A 16,779-nucleotide genomic window follows, 5' to 3' on the forward strand; every position below is an offset into this window, starting at 1 on the left:
ATTTATCATGATTATAAGGAAATAAATAATAACTTTATTATTGCCTCTAGGGCATATTTCCTTCAAAAAGAGGAGGAGGGGGCCGGCCACCTCTCCTAGTCCTAATAGGACTAGGGGAAGGGGGGGGGGCGCAGCCCATCTAGGGCAGCCCCTTCTCTTTTCCACTAAGGCCCACTATGGCCCAAATAGCTCCCGGGGGGTTCCGGTAACCCTCCCGGTATTCCGGTAAAATCCCGATTTCACCCGGAACACTTCCGATATCCAAATATAGGCTTCCAATATATCAATCTTTACGTCTCGACCATTTCGAGACTCCTCGTCATGTCCGTGATCACATCCGGGACTCCGAACAACCTTCGGTACATCAAAATGCATAAATTCATAATATAACTGTCATCGTAACCTTAAGCGTGCGGACCCTACGGGTTCGAGAACAATGCAGACATGACCGAGACACGTCTCTGGTCAATAACCAATAGCGGGACCTGGATGCCCATATTGGCTCCTACATATTCTACGAAGATCTTTATCGGTCAGACCGCATAACAACATACGTTGTTCCCTTTGTCATTGGTATGTTACTTGCCCGAGATTCGATCGTCGGTATCCAATACCTAGTTCAATCTCGTTACCGGCAAGTCTCTTTACTCTTTCCGTAATACATCATCTCACAACTAACATATTAGTTGTAATGCTTGCAAGGCTTATGTGATGTGTATTACCGAGGGGGCCCAGAGATACCTCTCCGACAATCGGAGTGACAAATCCTAATCTCGAAATACGCCAACCCAACATCGACCATTGGAGACACCTGTAGTACTCCTTTATAATCACCCAGTTACGTTGTGACGTTTGGTAGTACCCAAAGTGTTCCTCCGGTAAACGGGAGTTGCATAATCTCATAGTCATAGGAACATGTATAAGTCATGAAGAAAGCAATAGCAACATACTAAACGATCGGGTGCTAAGCTAATGGAATGGGTCATGTCAATCAGATCATTCTGCTAATGATGTGACCTCGTTAATCAAATAACAACTCATTGTTCATGGTTAGGAAACATAACCATCTTTGATTAACGAGCTAGTTAAGTAGAGGCATACTAGTGACACTTTGTTTGTCTATGTATTCACACATGTATTATGTTTCCGGTAAATACACTTCTAGCATGAATAATAAACATTTATCATGATTATAAGGAAATAAATAATAACTTTATTATTGCCTCTAGGGCATATTTCCTTCATCCGGAGGGGTCCGGAGGTCCGGAAAATGTTCCACCACGTCCAATACAGCAGCATGGGCTGTAAGGGGGCGCCCTAGCCTTAATGGGCCACGGGCACCAGCCCCCCCAAGGCCCATGCGCATGGGAGAGGGGAAACCCTAAGGGGGAGGGCCTCCACTTGACTTGGGAGGCACTCCTCCCCCCCTTGGCCGCCCCCTAGATGGGATCTAGGGCTGGCCGCCGCCCCTAGGGGTGGAACCCTAGGTGGGGGCACAGCCCCCCCTCTCCCCCTATATATAGTGGAGGCAAAGGGGCAGCCCAACACACGAAGTCCTTCTCCTGTTGGTGCAGCCATACCTCTCTTTCTCCTCATATCTCACGGTGCTTGGCGAAGCCCTGCTGGATTGCCACGCTCCTCCACCACCACCACGCCGTTGTGCTGCTGCTGGACGGAGTCTTCCTCAACCTCTCCCTCTCTCCTTGCTGGATCAAGGCATGGGAGACGTCACCGGGCTGTACGTGTGTTGAACACGGAGGTGCCGTCTGTTCGGCACTAGGATCTCCGGTGATTTGGATCACGATGAGTACGACTACTTCAACTCCGTTCTCTTGAACGCTTCCGCTTAGCGATCTACAAGGGTATGTAGATGCACTCACCTTCCCCTCGTTGCTGGTTTCTCCATAGATAGATCTTGGTGACACGTAGGAAAATTTTGAATTTCTGCTACGTTCCCCAACACTAGCACCTTACTAGTAGCGTTGTTCCGCGCGCTACTGATAAGCTTTAAACACGCGCTACTGCTAGGGTTTTCCATAGTAGTGCTAGTTAGTTAAAATTAACCCTCTATTAACCCCACTATCAATGACATGTAGGACCCAGCTGTCCGGTTGGACCTGGACCAGCTGGGTTGACCACTGACGTCATGCTGATGCAATAACTTCATTTTTTATTTAATAATTAATTCAAAAAATGTTTAAAACTTTGGAAATTAATATAAAATAATTAATTCAAATAATTTATACATGAAAATTGCTCAGAAAAATACAACAAATCCGATATGCATTCCATTCATCTGACACACCCCTCTAACACTGCAAACATGGATCCTTCCCCTCTCTTTCATCTGTCCAGAAAATGTCAAACGCCGGGAAAACATCCCCAGACGTTTTCCATCTTCGTCTGTAATGTGTATTACTCCGTTAGGTCACCTCTAGCACTGCATTTGGTCATGTCATGCATCATGATGCAACTGTTGCTTTATATTTATTATTTTCCCCCCTCCTATCTCCGATAAACACCGATACTGACTATGCTGCCGGGTAAGACTACGCCCTTGACGTCCAGCCACTTGCAGCAGAGCTTCCAGGCAAGCAAAGCCCCTTTGATCATTCCTATATCGCCCATTCTATTCTCTCTCATGCTTGCATTAGATTTTTCTACTGTAAATGATTGCTCTTATTCTAATGCATAGCTTGACTTTGTAACCTGCTTTTGTACCTTACCTACTTATCCTACATGCTTAGTATAGGTTGGTTAGTAATCCATCAGTGACACCACACCTTGTCCCAGTTGCCCCGGCTTCATCACCGATGAGTCGATCAACGTGATCGACGTCTAGGGCCCGACACATCACCTCTCGACCTTTAGTTGTACCACTCTGCAAAGCTACTACCGAGTGTCGTGGGTGATACCTCGTAACGCACTCCTGATGATAACTCTGTAGTGTAGCTAATCGGTCGTGGTCTATCGAGGGTGATTCCTCCTTTACCACTCCCGATAATGAATCTATCGTGCAACACCTCAAGCATGAACCATCGAGGGTGAGTCCTCCAAGTTCACCTTGATGATTACATCAGGTGGATTCCATCGAGGGTGATTCCTCGGATTCTCCCTTGGTGTTTTGGACACACGATTACTTTGACTTTACCACGAAACCATGTTAAAGACGGGTCGGCCCCGAGCGATACCCGCGAGAGTTACTGAAGTTGGGTTGACCTGGAGGGTACCCGCGAGATAATTATGAGGGACAGCCGGGTAGGCAGACCGCCCCAAAGAGGGCTGGGCCTGGCCCTTGCCATAAGTCCTTGAGACGGGGCGACAGGAGCACTGATCGTCATCGCGCGCTCCCAAGACACTAACGCATTTGGATATGTAATCCGAATAGGCCTCTGGCCTTTTCGCACTGACACCATGCGGGAATAAGCATGGGCACTCTACGTCATATGTTTCTTCAGAAAGCTCGCAGACGTCACTGATGGAGCGGCACGCGCTCGGGTGATCCGCGTAAGCACCTTCTTTGTATAAAGAGGTAGCCAGGACTGATCTCGGTCGTCCTCGCAACATGCAGGAGTGCTACGGGCGATGGGCTCAAGACCCCCGCGCACTTAGGGTGTAGACCGGCGTGTTGGCCTCTCTGTTGAGTCTAGGTAGTGTATGATCTGATGGTTTTCCCGGCCGGAGTTAATCAAGCGTGTTGGGTAAGTTTGTGCACCCCTACAGGGAAGTATATCTATTCGAATAGTCGTGTCCACGGTAATGCACACTCGGAGTTGTATCCCGGTCTATACAAATAGAACTGGATACTGGAGATGAAATGGATATGTTGGCTGTGGGATTGCTTTCTTGCAGGGAGTTGAGAAAGGATCTCTTATAGTTACTAAATAAACTTGCTACTTATAATATGCTAATATGTACGCTTCTAATGTTGCAAGATGCTTCAACATGTTAGTCTTCGATAGGCTAGGATTTCCCTCTATTCTGGCATTTCTGCAGTTCAGTCCAAAAATATAGCCTCGTTCCTTTGATACTGATACATACTTAGTATAGTTCTGATGTAAGTCTTGCGAGTACTTTGGATGAGTACTCACGGTTGCTTTGCTACTCATTTTCCCCCTGTACCGGATTGCTGCGATCAGATGACGGATCCCAGGAGCAAGATGCCACTGCCGACAACTACTACTACCCCGATGGTGCCTACTACTACGTGGAGACCACAGACGACTAGGAGTAGTTAGGAGGCTCCCGGGCAGGAGGCCTTGCCTTTTCTATCGTTGTTGCTTTTGTGCTACACTTCTTAAGGCAGACTTGTTTATCTTATGTATGTACTTAGATATTGTTGTTTTCGCTGACTCGTTTGTATTCAAGGTTATGTATTCGAGCCCTTGAGGCCCCTGGCTTGTAATATAAAGCTTGTATGACTTTAATTTGTGTTTAGAGTTGTGTTGTGATATCTTCTCGTGAGTCCCTGATCTTGATCGTGTGCATTTGGGTGTATGATTAGTGCACGGGAAAGTCACACACTACACGGGGCTTTCCTTTGCTTCTTCCACTTGAACGCCTCCTTGACAATGCTAATTCTGGACAAGTAGTCAAAGAGGTGTTATGAGCCCTCGAGATCCGCATGCAGTCACACCACTAGGGGGTATCAATGCTGATTTCGATGATTTTTGTTCACGTTGGTGGCAAACATCAACATGCATCGCGAAAGCCAACAACCTCTAGAGGCTCGACAAGGATGTCGATAAGGAGGTGGATTAATTTTTCTAGAGAAGTTGATCTGTCGTATTGTGGATCAAAAACTACAAGCCATTTGTTATGGATATAATCCTACCAATACTGCAGTAGTGTGTATGTGGATACAACCGTATCTATCGATCAATACAGATGGTAGTATGCACAAGGGTTTATATAGGTTCAGGCCCTCCCCAATGGAGGTAATACCCTTCTTATGTAGTGTTCTTAGCTAGCTCTTGGCGTAAGATAAAAATTGTGGATATCCAACCTTCAGCCCAGTGCTTCCCTCCCGTTGGGAGGGGTAACATAAATTTAAATGCACATTATTTTCTCTCCTGTTACAACGCATAGGCATATGTGCCGGGAGGGGTTACATAATAGGCTGGTATAAATGCTATTCCTGGCCTCATGCATGGCCGACTGTTGCTGGTATTAATGTTATTCACGCATTTTCCATTGTGGCACACGTCAGGTCGCGTTGTTGGTTCAGGTGCAGTGGTCTGGTTTCCACCTTCCTTGGCGACCTGGGAAGATGCAGAACCAGTCCATTCGTATTTCCCCCGTGCGTCAAAGTTAAAGGGAGGAGGAATGTGAAGGAAACAACCATGACACAAGACCAAGACCCAGGCAAAGAGAGACAACAAGCCCAACCCACGGATTCATGGCCCAGACTTGGTGCCGCTGCTGCTACTTTAGTCTAGTGGGTGTAGTGCGTAGGGTTATCGTTCGACCACTTTGTAAAGTTCGCTGTTGGGCGAGATCCGTTATTCCACGTCTTGGCTCTATCTCCCCGATCCCCTTTCTCGCTGAAGAACCCTTGCCACCAAATTGTATCCTAGATCTGGTGATTGTGATAGTTAATCCAGTGCTAGTTGCCTAGGTTCGTATCAAGTGGGCTCCCCCAGCCTCTCACTTCGTTTCGTTCTTCCTCTGTACCCTCGCTTGAATGAAGACACCCGATCGGCCCGACTTTCCCAAATGTCGGCCACCAGCCCTTTTCCTGTAGTACGTGTCCCCTTTCATTTTGCAATCAGATGCCCACACGTCAACCAGTTTGTAAGATCTGTTAAAAACAAACGTTGATGTAGCTTTACTCGAAAACCCACACCCTAAACACCTCCATGAGAAAAGGCCTTTTTCACTATTCTGACCCTTTGAACAAACTTTGTCACAAAATGAACTCGACGTGAAAGTATTTCACGATCTGACCCTTTTAGCAACGCCACAGCTCACGGCGTTTCTGCCCAACATAGAAACGCCGAGGTAGCTAGCGTTTCTGATCAAAGAAGAAACGTCGAGATAGCTAGCGTTACGGACCAGGTAAGAAACGCCGAAGGCGCTGGCGTTGCTGCCCATCATTGAAACGCCAATGACCATGGCGTTGCTGCCTTTTTTCATGTGCATGTGGAATGTGGATGAACATCCTAATTAATAAGGCTAATTAATTATGACCAAAGAGGGCAGCAACGCCATGGTTCCTTGGCGTTTCTATCATGGCCAGAAACGCCAGCGCCTTTGGCGTTTCTTACCTAGTCCGTAACGCTAGCTACCTCGGCCTTTCTTCTTTGATCAGAAACGCTAGCTACCTCGGCGTTTCTATGTTGGACAGAAACGCCGCGGGCTGTGGCATTGCTAAAAAAGTCAGATCATGAAATACTTTCACGTCGAGTTCATTTTGTGACAAAGTTCGTTCAAAGGGTCAGAATAGTGATTTCGGGCATGAGAAACCAACCAACGGGCACGAATTTTGACTGAACAGAAATATATCTATCTATTCAATTTCTATTATCCATCTACTAGCACATATGCCTATGCGTTGCAACGGAAGAAAAAATAATGTGCATTTAAATTTAGTGAGAATTATATGTGAAAACATAACCTAATGTGCACACCGAGAAGGATATTTATGTTTTTGTTTTCGTCATGTGCGAAGTAATCAATCCGCTATTTTTCTGTTTGTTGATCGAGGGGATTTAATGTATGAAGTTTGAACATTCTGTTATCCATCTACTAGCACATATGCCTATGCGTTGCAACGGGAGAAAAAAATAATTTGCATTTAAATTTAGTGAGAATTATATGTGGAAACATAACCTAATGTGCACACCGAGAAGGATATTTATGTTTTTGTTTTCGTCGTGTGCGAAGTAATCAATCCGCTATTTTTATGTTTGTTGATCGAGGGGATTTAATGTATGAAGTTTGAACATTTAGGTCCTAGGTTTTATTAATTCTACTCCATTTAAGGCGTGATGTTCCATAATATGGGAGTGAGTCGGGTCTTCTCTTTTGCAAGCATGTAGCCCACATAGTCAGGTCTTCTCTTCTCTTTTCCTCGGGTACTCATGTACTGGAGAAATTCGGGGTCCTTTTGTAGCTAGTTCACCTAGCAATCTATCCATCTAGCTCACGTACACAAGCCAATCCATCCATTCTTCGTCCAACTTAATCCATCCAACCTTCATCCAACTTACCACATGTAGTTTCACATATGTTTATAAATTCGTACAACTGTATGTAAAGGAGCAATGTGGGACTATTTAAATATTTTGCCTTATTTCCCAAGTAGATGGGCCGGCTAAGTTGTGTGGCATGTGAAATGCCCAGGCTTGACCACGATAGAAACCGAAACGAACTTTATTTGTAAGGGGCGGGTAAAAATCCAAAATAAAAAAGAAACGTCTTGAATGATCGAAATCACGCGCTCAAAGACACGGCCACATGCTGGCTAACCAATGGCCAGTGACAATATTTAAGAACATGTTGCAGTATCACATTCAAAACATGAACAATATTTGAAATCCTGAGCAGTTTCCAAAAAGGAGAACCGTATTTTAGAAATTTCCATGCATTTCTGGAGAAAATAATAAATTTAAAATAGGAACATTTTTAAATTGACGAACAGTTTTTGAAATCATTTTCGAAACTTGTTAACAATTTTTGAAAATAGGAACATGTTTTGAACATTCAGAACAAATTTTGGAAAAAAAATAAGCGTGAATATTATTTTACATTCGTCAAAATTTCACAAAAACAAGAGTATTATTCAAATTTTGAAATATATAACTAAAATGCATTTTTTTAAGAAAAAACTCAAAAAATTAAAAAAAGATAAACAAATTTGGAAATTAGAAACAATACTTTGAAAAAATAGGAATATTTTTAGAATTTGGAACAAATTTTGGAAAGAGAAAAAATTGATAGTTCCGAATATTTTCCAAAACAGGAACAAAACTTTGGAATTCTCCATTTTCGAAATTGTGGAAAAATTGAAATTTTGAACTTTTTTGAGTATTCTGAATTTAAGAAAAAAGGAAAAAAGAACAATAAACTTGGAAGGGAAAAAATAAAAAAAGTTAGAAACAATAGAAGTAGAACACAGGAAAAAAACGGCCGGCGAAGCCGTGTGGACCCTCTGCGAAGCTCCGAATATTTGCCTCAACATGCAGCAAATAGGGTGTCCCCGACTGCGTGGGCAGGTAAATACGTGGGCTGCCTTCGCTGGGCCATATCGTGCGCGGCCCACTTACGAAATTCTGGACAAACTGTTTTTTTTACAGCAGACGGAGTCATTGACGCACAAAAATTTAGTCTCCCGCATAGAAAAAAAATTGGCAGTGAAAGAATAAAAAAATGAGAGAAACACACCTTGCTTTATTAGTAGGTATAGATTACATTCGCCAATATTTCACTAAAAAAGAGTATTATTCAAAAATTTAAAACCTCATTAAAATGCATTTTTTCAATCTCAAACAATTTTGAAAAACATAAATAATTTTTTTGAAAAAAATCAATATTTTAAACAAAATGGAAATTTTGTGAATTTAGAACATATTTTGGAACAAGAAAAAAAACTAAGAGTTACGAACATTTTTGAAAAATGGGGGAAAACTGGAATTCTGTATTTTTGAAAATGTGAAAAGATTTTGAAATTCTGAATATTTTGTTGAATATTTTGAATTATGGAAAAACGAAAAAGAAATATGAAATTGGAACAGAAAAAGGAAAGAAAAATAGAAACAGAACACAGAAAGAAAAGAAAAACAGGTCGGCCCAGCTTTGCGCGCCCTCTGCGAAGCTCCGACTATTTGCCCCACCCCGGCTATGTGGGTAGAAAAATAAGTGGATTGGCTTCGCTGGGCTACAGTGCGCGCGGGTCACTCACAAAAGCCCGGAGAAACTGTTTTTTATAGCAGACGGACGCATAAAAATTTAGTACTGCCTTTGATAAAAAATATATTTTTGAGGGTGAACAAATGAAAAAAATCAAAAAAACACACCTTGCTTTATTAATACTAGTACATATACCCATGCGTTGTTCCACTTATATTCAAGTCTGACAAACATTGAAATAAAGTTTCCATTATTTCTATTGGTCCATATATGCGGGTGTGTTTCAACGGGTTGAGTTATCCTTATTTGGATCTTGAAGTGTTGATGTGAGAAGCTACCCTAACGTTCTTCATTGACGCATACTTAAGTTCCCTCGATCCGCGGACATTGATGTCGGAGGAGATCATCCAAAGCTATGTGTATATGTTCGGTTGCATTTCGGAATAAATTTAACTAAAGTGAACAAATTTGAGGGACATTTAGACAAACCAGGCTACATTAATTCATACTTGAATAATTTTTTGATAAACCCGAATGCTTTTCATCTACACCGGAGGAAAACTAATTGCATTTCGATATATTCGAACTAAACCGTACTCTAAACCTAGTCTAAATGACCGTCGGTGCCTGTTTGCCTATTTCCTGCCGGCCATGAGCCCTGGGAACTGAAGCTCTAGCTTCGCCTCCGCAGCTTGAAAGTGGCTAATCGGCCAGCGAAAGGGCGGAGGTCTTCTTGGGACTAGAGCGTCAGCGATCCCCCATGCTCTACTCTTTCTCGCTGCTGGCGGTGGGGCGCGGGTGTCGCAGAGCTGGCAACGTCGCCCTCGTCTTCGCTAGCTCTTGCCGTATACTTCACCGACCGCCTCGTCGATCTTCTTTTAGAAGGCTTCTGGCTTTTGACAGCATTGGCGGTGATTTTTGTTGTCAACTCGAGTGAGAGGCAGTCCCAGATAGCTTTGGAACTCGAAGAGGCCATGGCGGGCATGGTGCGAAGAGGATAAAAGGAGCGCGGGAGGATTGATGTGGCTATGGCGGGCCTTGAGTTTAAATATGCGGCCGATGGCAGGGAAACCGTGCATGTTTAATGTAGGGAAGCGGAATGATGGCCGGTCATTTGAACCAGTAGGATTCGCATGCGCGTGGAAACGACGCGTGGGACGTTCTAGGCCGGGTCGCCGCTTCAATGTTGTAGCGCCAATGAGAGGTCGCGTCGCTATGAGTCGGCATGAATGCGACACCAGTGCTCTGGAGTGGCGCTGCCCGCTTTGGTCGGGAAGGGACGCTGGAGAGAAGGGTTTCTTGGAGCATGGCAGCGGTTCGGACGCCCACAAGTTCCCCTCCCCCCTCCCCCTAGTTTTTTTCTAATTTACGGGAAAAAGTAGGTCCGGACGGTTGCAGGCGTTTTGAGAGTCGGCGTTGGAGATGTCCTTACATATTCTTTGAGTGTTTAATATTTCATTTAAAGTATTTAATAACATTATCAAAAGATTTGAAGATTTTTGTTTATGTAGTTTTTCTTATCCAAGGTAGTTTGATTTGGAATTCATTCCTAAAGTTTTTTTTTCTTTTGTACTAAGGCCTCAAGATAGTGAAGTTCTTCAAAGTCAGATCTTAGCTTGATTTCAGCAATTATTGACTCAAAGCATGCATCACGAGTGCTGAGCAGTTTATTGACCACATCTTTTTCGGTGATATCAGTTATTCGCCTTCGATGTAATCTTTCAGCAATGTAGGCTAGGCGATCTGTGAGCTCCATGATACTTTCCTTTCAAAGGCTTCAAAAGTCTAGCCGCAATTGCATGTTTTTTGAAGGCCAATCACAATTGCTAGTTTTTTGAAGGCTTGTCGCATCTGCAAGTTTCTCTAGGGTAGTCGCAATCACAAGTTTTTGAAGGCGAGTCGCAATTGTATGTTTTTTAACGCTGGGCGCAACTATAACCTTCTCTAGGGTAGTCTTTATTGCAAGTTTTTTAAAGGCCGGTTGCAATTGCAAGTTCCTCCAGGGTAGTCCTAATTACAAGTTTTTTAAAGTTCGGTTGCAACTGCAAATTTCTCTAGTGTAGTCGCAGTTGCAAGTTTTCAAGGGGTTCATAACTGCACATTCTCTCCCTTTTTCCTTTCTTTGTTTTGTTTTCTTATTTCATGTTTTTTATTTTTTAAAATGTTTGTGATTTTGAAGAAATGTTTTGTAAATTTGAATATATTTTGTCATAAATTTTTCAAAGCTTTAAAAATGTCTCTTTTTCAATTTTTTCACGAATATAAAAACATCCTGGCTTTCCATACTTTGTTCATAAATTTAAATAAAATCTTTCAAATGGTGTTCATTTTTTTCATTTTGTTTACAATTCCAAAAAATGAAAATTTTAAATAGATCAGCTTTTTTCAAAATTTCCACAAAGTTAAAATATGTTCATCTTACCAAATATTATTTGTAAATATAAAAATGTTCACGGAATTTCAACAGATGTTGCAAGTTTTAAAAAAGTAAAAAAATGCAAAAAAGAAATCTGTCACGGTATATAGTTCTTCAAAGTTTGCGGGTGATTATTAATTAGTAACACCCATCAGCTGTAGTGGCTTGCAACACACAGTCCGATCAGAAGTTATTGATCGCGAGTTCGAGATCCCATGCGTGCGCTTTCTCTAGCCAATTTTTTATGACCCACTATTTTTTTAACACCCAACAACTTGTGAACTACTTACAATCTGACAACCCAATACAGGCGCACTCTAATAGTAACGACATCAGGTGAATGAAAACATACTATAAATTTTTTTTTTGAAAAGGAGGATGACCCCCGGCCTTTGCATTTGGGAGATGCATACGGCCACTTTATTAACTATTCTCGAGGACCTTACAAAGTATTACGAACAATATACCTGAATCCACCATCCTGACAACATATGCCGCTACTCCTATCCATATGATGAAGGGATGCTAGCTGGGCCACTACCCAAACCACTCACCTAAACCTAACATCAAAAGCCGGAAGTCCCAGCCGAGCCACATACCGGGTCTGGGGCACAATCCGGTCAGACGCACTCTTGTGTCGTCGCAGCCATCTTCCACAGGTCCGTCTTCAGATTATATTTAGTCTTCTACCTTGTCTGGCCACTCTGCCATCGACGTCATCATGATGCCAGACAGCTACCTCCTCCTGCGCGAGTCCATCTCTGCGCATCGGACGCCGAGCCTCCACAGCGCCATGCCGCCAATTTCCGCCGCCATCAATGAGTGAGATGAAGTACCGCTCCACCACGGCATGTACAAGGTGAGGAAGGGCGAGGTCCGCATCGGAGACACGGCCGGAAGAGGACGGGCCGCCAGCAGGAACCAGACAAGCTCATCATGCACGCCCAGCATCCCCATGCCCAAGTCGGCGCCTTCAAGAAGGTGACGATGCTGTGGTGCCACCGCCGCTTAGCCACCGGGGCTAGGGTTTTCACCCGGGCGCAGGGGAAGGGGGGAGGTAGGGGAGGTTGAGCCTTGGCGCCGCCACCAAGGAGGGAATGGCGTCCGGGACGCCATCGACACCGTGACCGCCACCGGCGGCCAAGGGTTTCTCCCGGCCATGCACCCTGCCGCCACCTCCGAACCAGCCACAACATCAGCAGGCGCGTGCACGCCGGAGATCCAGGCCGACCGAAGGTCATGCATTATGAGCGGACCAGAACGCCCCATACTATAACTTAGCTACTCCCAATAGTTCCTTAAACTCCCAATAGCTTACGCAAAAAAACATACTATAACTTCGGTGTGTCCTCCCATGCGTCCTCGGGTGGCCTCTGCGACGATGCTGCAACTGGGGGCCGCCGGATCTGGTCGTCCTGGCCGGGTTTGGCTCGTCGGCGCCTTCCGACGGCGAGGTGGATGGCTCCGGCGTGGTGGTGGCACCGCCACGGCGCCGGGGTGTGCGGTTCAGCGGATCTGCGGATTAGCTGCAGGCTCCCTGCTGGTGGCTGGTTGCGTGGGGGTGTGGAGGCCAGTGCTCCGGGTGTTTGCCTGCGTGGCTTCTGTCGAGGCCGACGACGCGGCGCCTATGGGCGTCGTTCTTCCTTCGTGAAGGGTCGTCGTGGAGCTCTCTGACCTTGTCCACCTTCGGGGTTCGTCTTCGGGCGAAAGTCTATGACCATGTCGGGTGACGGCGTCGTTTCCGCGTTGCTTCCCCCCTTGGGGGCGTCGTCTTGAAGACTTGTTCTCCTCCGCGCTTTCCATGGGCTGGACATGCACGACATCAAGGTTGGCTGGTGCCCAACCGGTGATGCGAGGTGTTGGCGTTGCCACTTGTGCGGTAACGACGATGGTGGCGCGTGGAGCTGGGTCGCGGCTGGTCCTTTTGATGTCGGCGGTCCGGTGCGCCAATGGGTGTGACTATGTTTGCTTCTCGCCGTGACAAAGAAATCAGAGCTGCACGTGGCAGGGCCCCTGCGGCAACGATGACTCCATGAGGGCGGATTCAGCAGACGGTGCTCTCCGGAGGCTGCGTTGGACTAGGTCGGTGCGAGGCTTGCAACTTTCTCCCTGAAGCACATTAACAAAATCGGAGCTGCCGGTCTTCGATGTCTCGGCCGATTGTTTGGCTTTGGCCGATGAGGTCCTCGGGTGTCGTTCGTTCGGAGGGGTCTTGACGAGTCGTCAGCGGCGAAGTCGGAGTCGCCTGCTTGGGGAGAGGTGACGATGATGACATTGCAGGCAACCTCGACGGTGTCCCCTCCTCGACGGTGTGTGTGGTCTTGTGGGTGCCAGATCGGCCGGTGTGCCCTTTTGATGGGCGTATTGTGACGGTTTTCTCCCGGGTTCCCATTAATTAACCGTACAACTCTTTTATGCTTAATCAATGAAAATGGCAAATCTTTTGCCTCGTTTCCAAAAAAACCCTTTCCCGCAACAAAAAAAGAGCCAGCGCATCCTCCAAGAAAATAAGAGCCAATGATGCGATATAAGAGCATCTACAGCCAGGCGTCCCAAACCGGTCTCATACGTCGACCAGTTACGATTATTCAACCCAGACCCCCTCAAACGAGCCTCAAACGTCCGGGCTGACCGGCACCTCTCATATCCAGCCTAAATATGAGGCGGATATGGGAGTGTCCGGGCACGCCCTCCGCGTCGGTCTGACGGCGGGGTCCCACATGGCAACAACCGGAAACCCGACGGCCTGACGGACGTCGCGTCCATTGCTGCGGTGTGAACGCCGCGTGGCGCCGCTCCAGCTCGCCGCCCGAGACCAACTCCGCCAATTTGAGCCGACTGGCGTCGTGACCCTAGTCCATCCACCTCCCCCATCTCCGCACCACTAGTCCGAGCCCATCCACCTCCTCCCTCTTTCGCTCTGGCGCTCTGCCCACGCTTCGGAGCTCCGCCATGGTCCGGAGGATGATCACCTACTACGCAATGCTCAAGCCGGAGCGCCGGTGTGAGAGCCAACAGGAGATTCGGGCGAGACAAGTCGCGCACGCCGCCCGCATCACTGCCAGGCAGCCTCCGGACTCGCCGGAGCCAGATGAGGGATAGGAAGAGCTGGGGGAAGAGAAGGGAGAGGAGTTGGCTCCGATGGAGGCGGATGATGCGGAGCAGCCGGAGCTGGAGTTGCCGGAGTAGGAGCTGTCAGGCTTCAACATGGAGCAGTCGGAGTCAGAGTTTGCCATCGCCCAATCGGACGAGATGGCGGAGTAGCAAGCCATCCTGGAGTCCATCCAGGATGAGGCCTATGTGGAAGCCAACCGGGCGTTTTTCCAGCAGGAGCAGGCAGCGTCCGACGCGCTCTTCGCCGAACTCGATGCGGAGATAGAGGCCTATGTGAAGGCCAACCGGGCGTTCCTCCGACAGGAGTAGCCGGCGTCTCACGCGCTCTTCGCCGAACTCGCCACCTCTCCACTCCTCCTCCACCATGCCTGTAATGTTTTAGGGATTCGACAAGAAGAGAGGGCCCTCCCTTCTTTATCCCTATGGCTACTAAATTGGCAAGGGTCGTCAGGGAGAAAAATAGAATCGGCAAGGGGATGAAGCGGGAACCAACGGCCCACACGGAGGCATCCTCCTGCGGGGAGGCAACCGAACAGTGGCATAGATCGGTTGACCGACACCTCAGATCTATCTATATCAATATAAAAAGACAAAAAGGGGCAGATCCAATTAATCTTGGCCATCAAATCATGTCAACCCAATGACCTAGATTATTTCAATGTTGAGCGCTCAACACGTTTAGCGTGCAGTTAATTTCATGCCAAATATAGTGCTAATCACATTAATACACACGCAAATAATATCCTGCTTAATATCCGCATGCATTTCATATATTTTCAAATTAACGTGCATTGCACGTACACATTGACTAGTACTCTAAATGTAGGAGTGTTGGATAACTGAACCACACTGTATGTTTATCAATGGAATAATTCTACACCTACTTATCATGAATGAGGTGCGATTGTGTAGAGAATACACTTAGGGCGTGTTTGGTTGCCTGCATGAGGCCCAACCAGGCCCGCGCGAGAAGAATCCGGCCTGTTTAGTTGCATGTATACATTGTTGGGCCTGCATCGCACGCTTCTTAAAGCAGCCCACAGGCTGGCTCGCTGGAAACGCTTGAACCGGCGGTTTCTCGCGAGCCAGGCTGAGGCGAGCGCAAGCGAGCGGGCCCTTGCACGAGTGGAGACGAGAGGAATGCGAGGTGATTACATGAGGTCTTCTTCAACCTCCAGTAATCTTCTCTCTAATCTGCTCTCTTCCTTGTCCCTTTGATCTACACAACGAGGCTTCGATTCCAGGTAAGCCCTACACGAAAAAGATGCACCTCGATCCTACGGTACCATTCAGGCGATCTGATCATAGTTTTGTCGGCTAGAAGTTCTTTATTTCGTGCTCCTGTTTGGAGCTATTCTGGATGAATTTTGTCACATTCATCGCGCACGACCGATCGTTTGAAATTTCTTTTGACTAGCAGCCTAATCTCGCAGTTCCGCACAACATTCGTGTTGTAAGTTTTTAGTTTCGATGATCGTAGCTTCAGCTCTCCTTGAACAACAATCTACTGCACTGACGCCGCCATGTCGAGCTCTTCTGTTCTTTGCTCAGAGCCCTCCTATTCGTCCCTCTCGGCACCGAAGCCCTTCCTCTTGATCTCCTTGCCCATGTCCTACTACATTAGACTCATTTCCGACGTCGCTCATCTCGGCCTACTCTCTGTCGTCCTCCTACTACACTGACGTTGCAATGGGGCGCACACTGCAGTTCGCCGCGCCGCCGACGGGGTCGATCATTTTGGTCTCCTCTCTCTCGCCCTACTACACTGGAGTCATTTCCAGCGTCGATCATCTCGGCCTCCTCTGTCGTCCACTGCACTGACGATACCATGGCGCGAGCACTGCATTCTCGTTCTCTGTCGACTGTCTTTGCGCGAGCACCGCAACTAGTTCGTCTACGGTGTCGCTCACCGTGCCGCCGACGGGGTCGCTCACCCACAACTCCGTGCTCGTCATGTCTCCGGCCTCCCGAGTCATCGGCTCCTAGCTGTGCGCAGATTCCTGTAGCATAATATCTCCGTCGATGAGTGGCCCTGATTTCTTGATTCTTGGTGGCCGCTCGAGCCCGCGCTGTCAATGGCACCCGTCGTCGTCACGCTTTACTATTATTGGCACTCTTTTTCCGGCGATTGGCCGCCTGGGGTTTCCCGGCTGCTTCGTGCCTTGTCTTGTCGCCCGTGCCGTCAGTGCCACGCGGTTATCGCCGTCGGCAGGACTGCTCGCGCGTACATATCCACTGGTCGTGGATTCTTACAGTTATTGAGGTATTTCCTGCTTGGCTCAACAGTTACCTTCCCCTCCCCTCCTACTCGAAGTCCGGCAAATTTTGCCGGCTCTCCGGGCCTGCCGGTTGCCACAGGGTCGGTGCAGTGGATACCATTAGCGTCTTCTCTATTCCAC

General features: G+C 47.0%; 1 long non-coding RNA gene across 1 annotated transcript in view; it reads left to right on the plus strand.

The window, feature by feature from the left end:
• Positions 1-16,779, plus strand: part of LOC119342173 — a 54,553-nt gene that overhangs the window by 26,095 nt on the left and 11,679 nt on the right. The window lies entirely within an intron of this gene.

This window comes from Triticum dicoccoides, chromosome 7B (genome assembly GCF_002162155.2).
Source record: "Triticum dicoccoides isolate Atlit2015 ecotype Zavitan chromosome 7B, WEW_v2.0, whole genome shotgun sequence".
Taxonomy (NCBI): Eukaryota; Viridiplantae; Streptophyta; class Magnoliopsida; order Poales; family Poaceae; genus Triticum; species Triticum dicoccoides.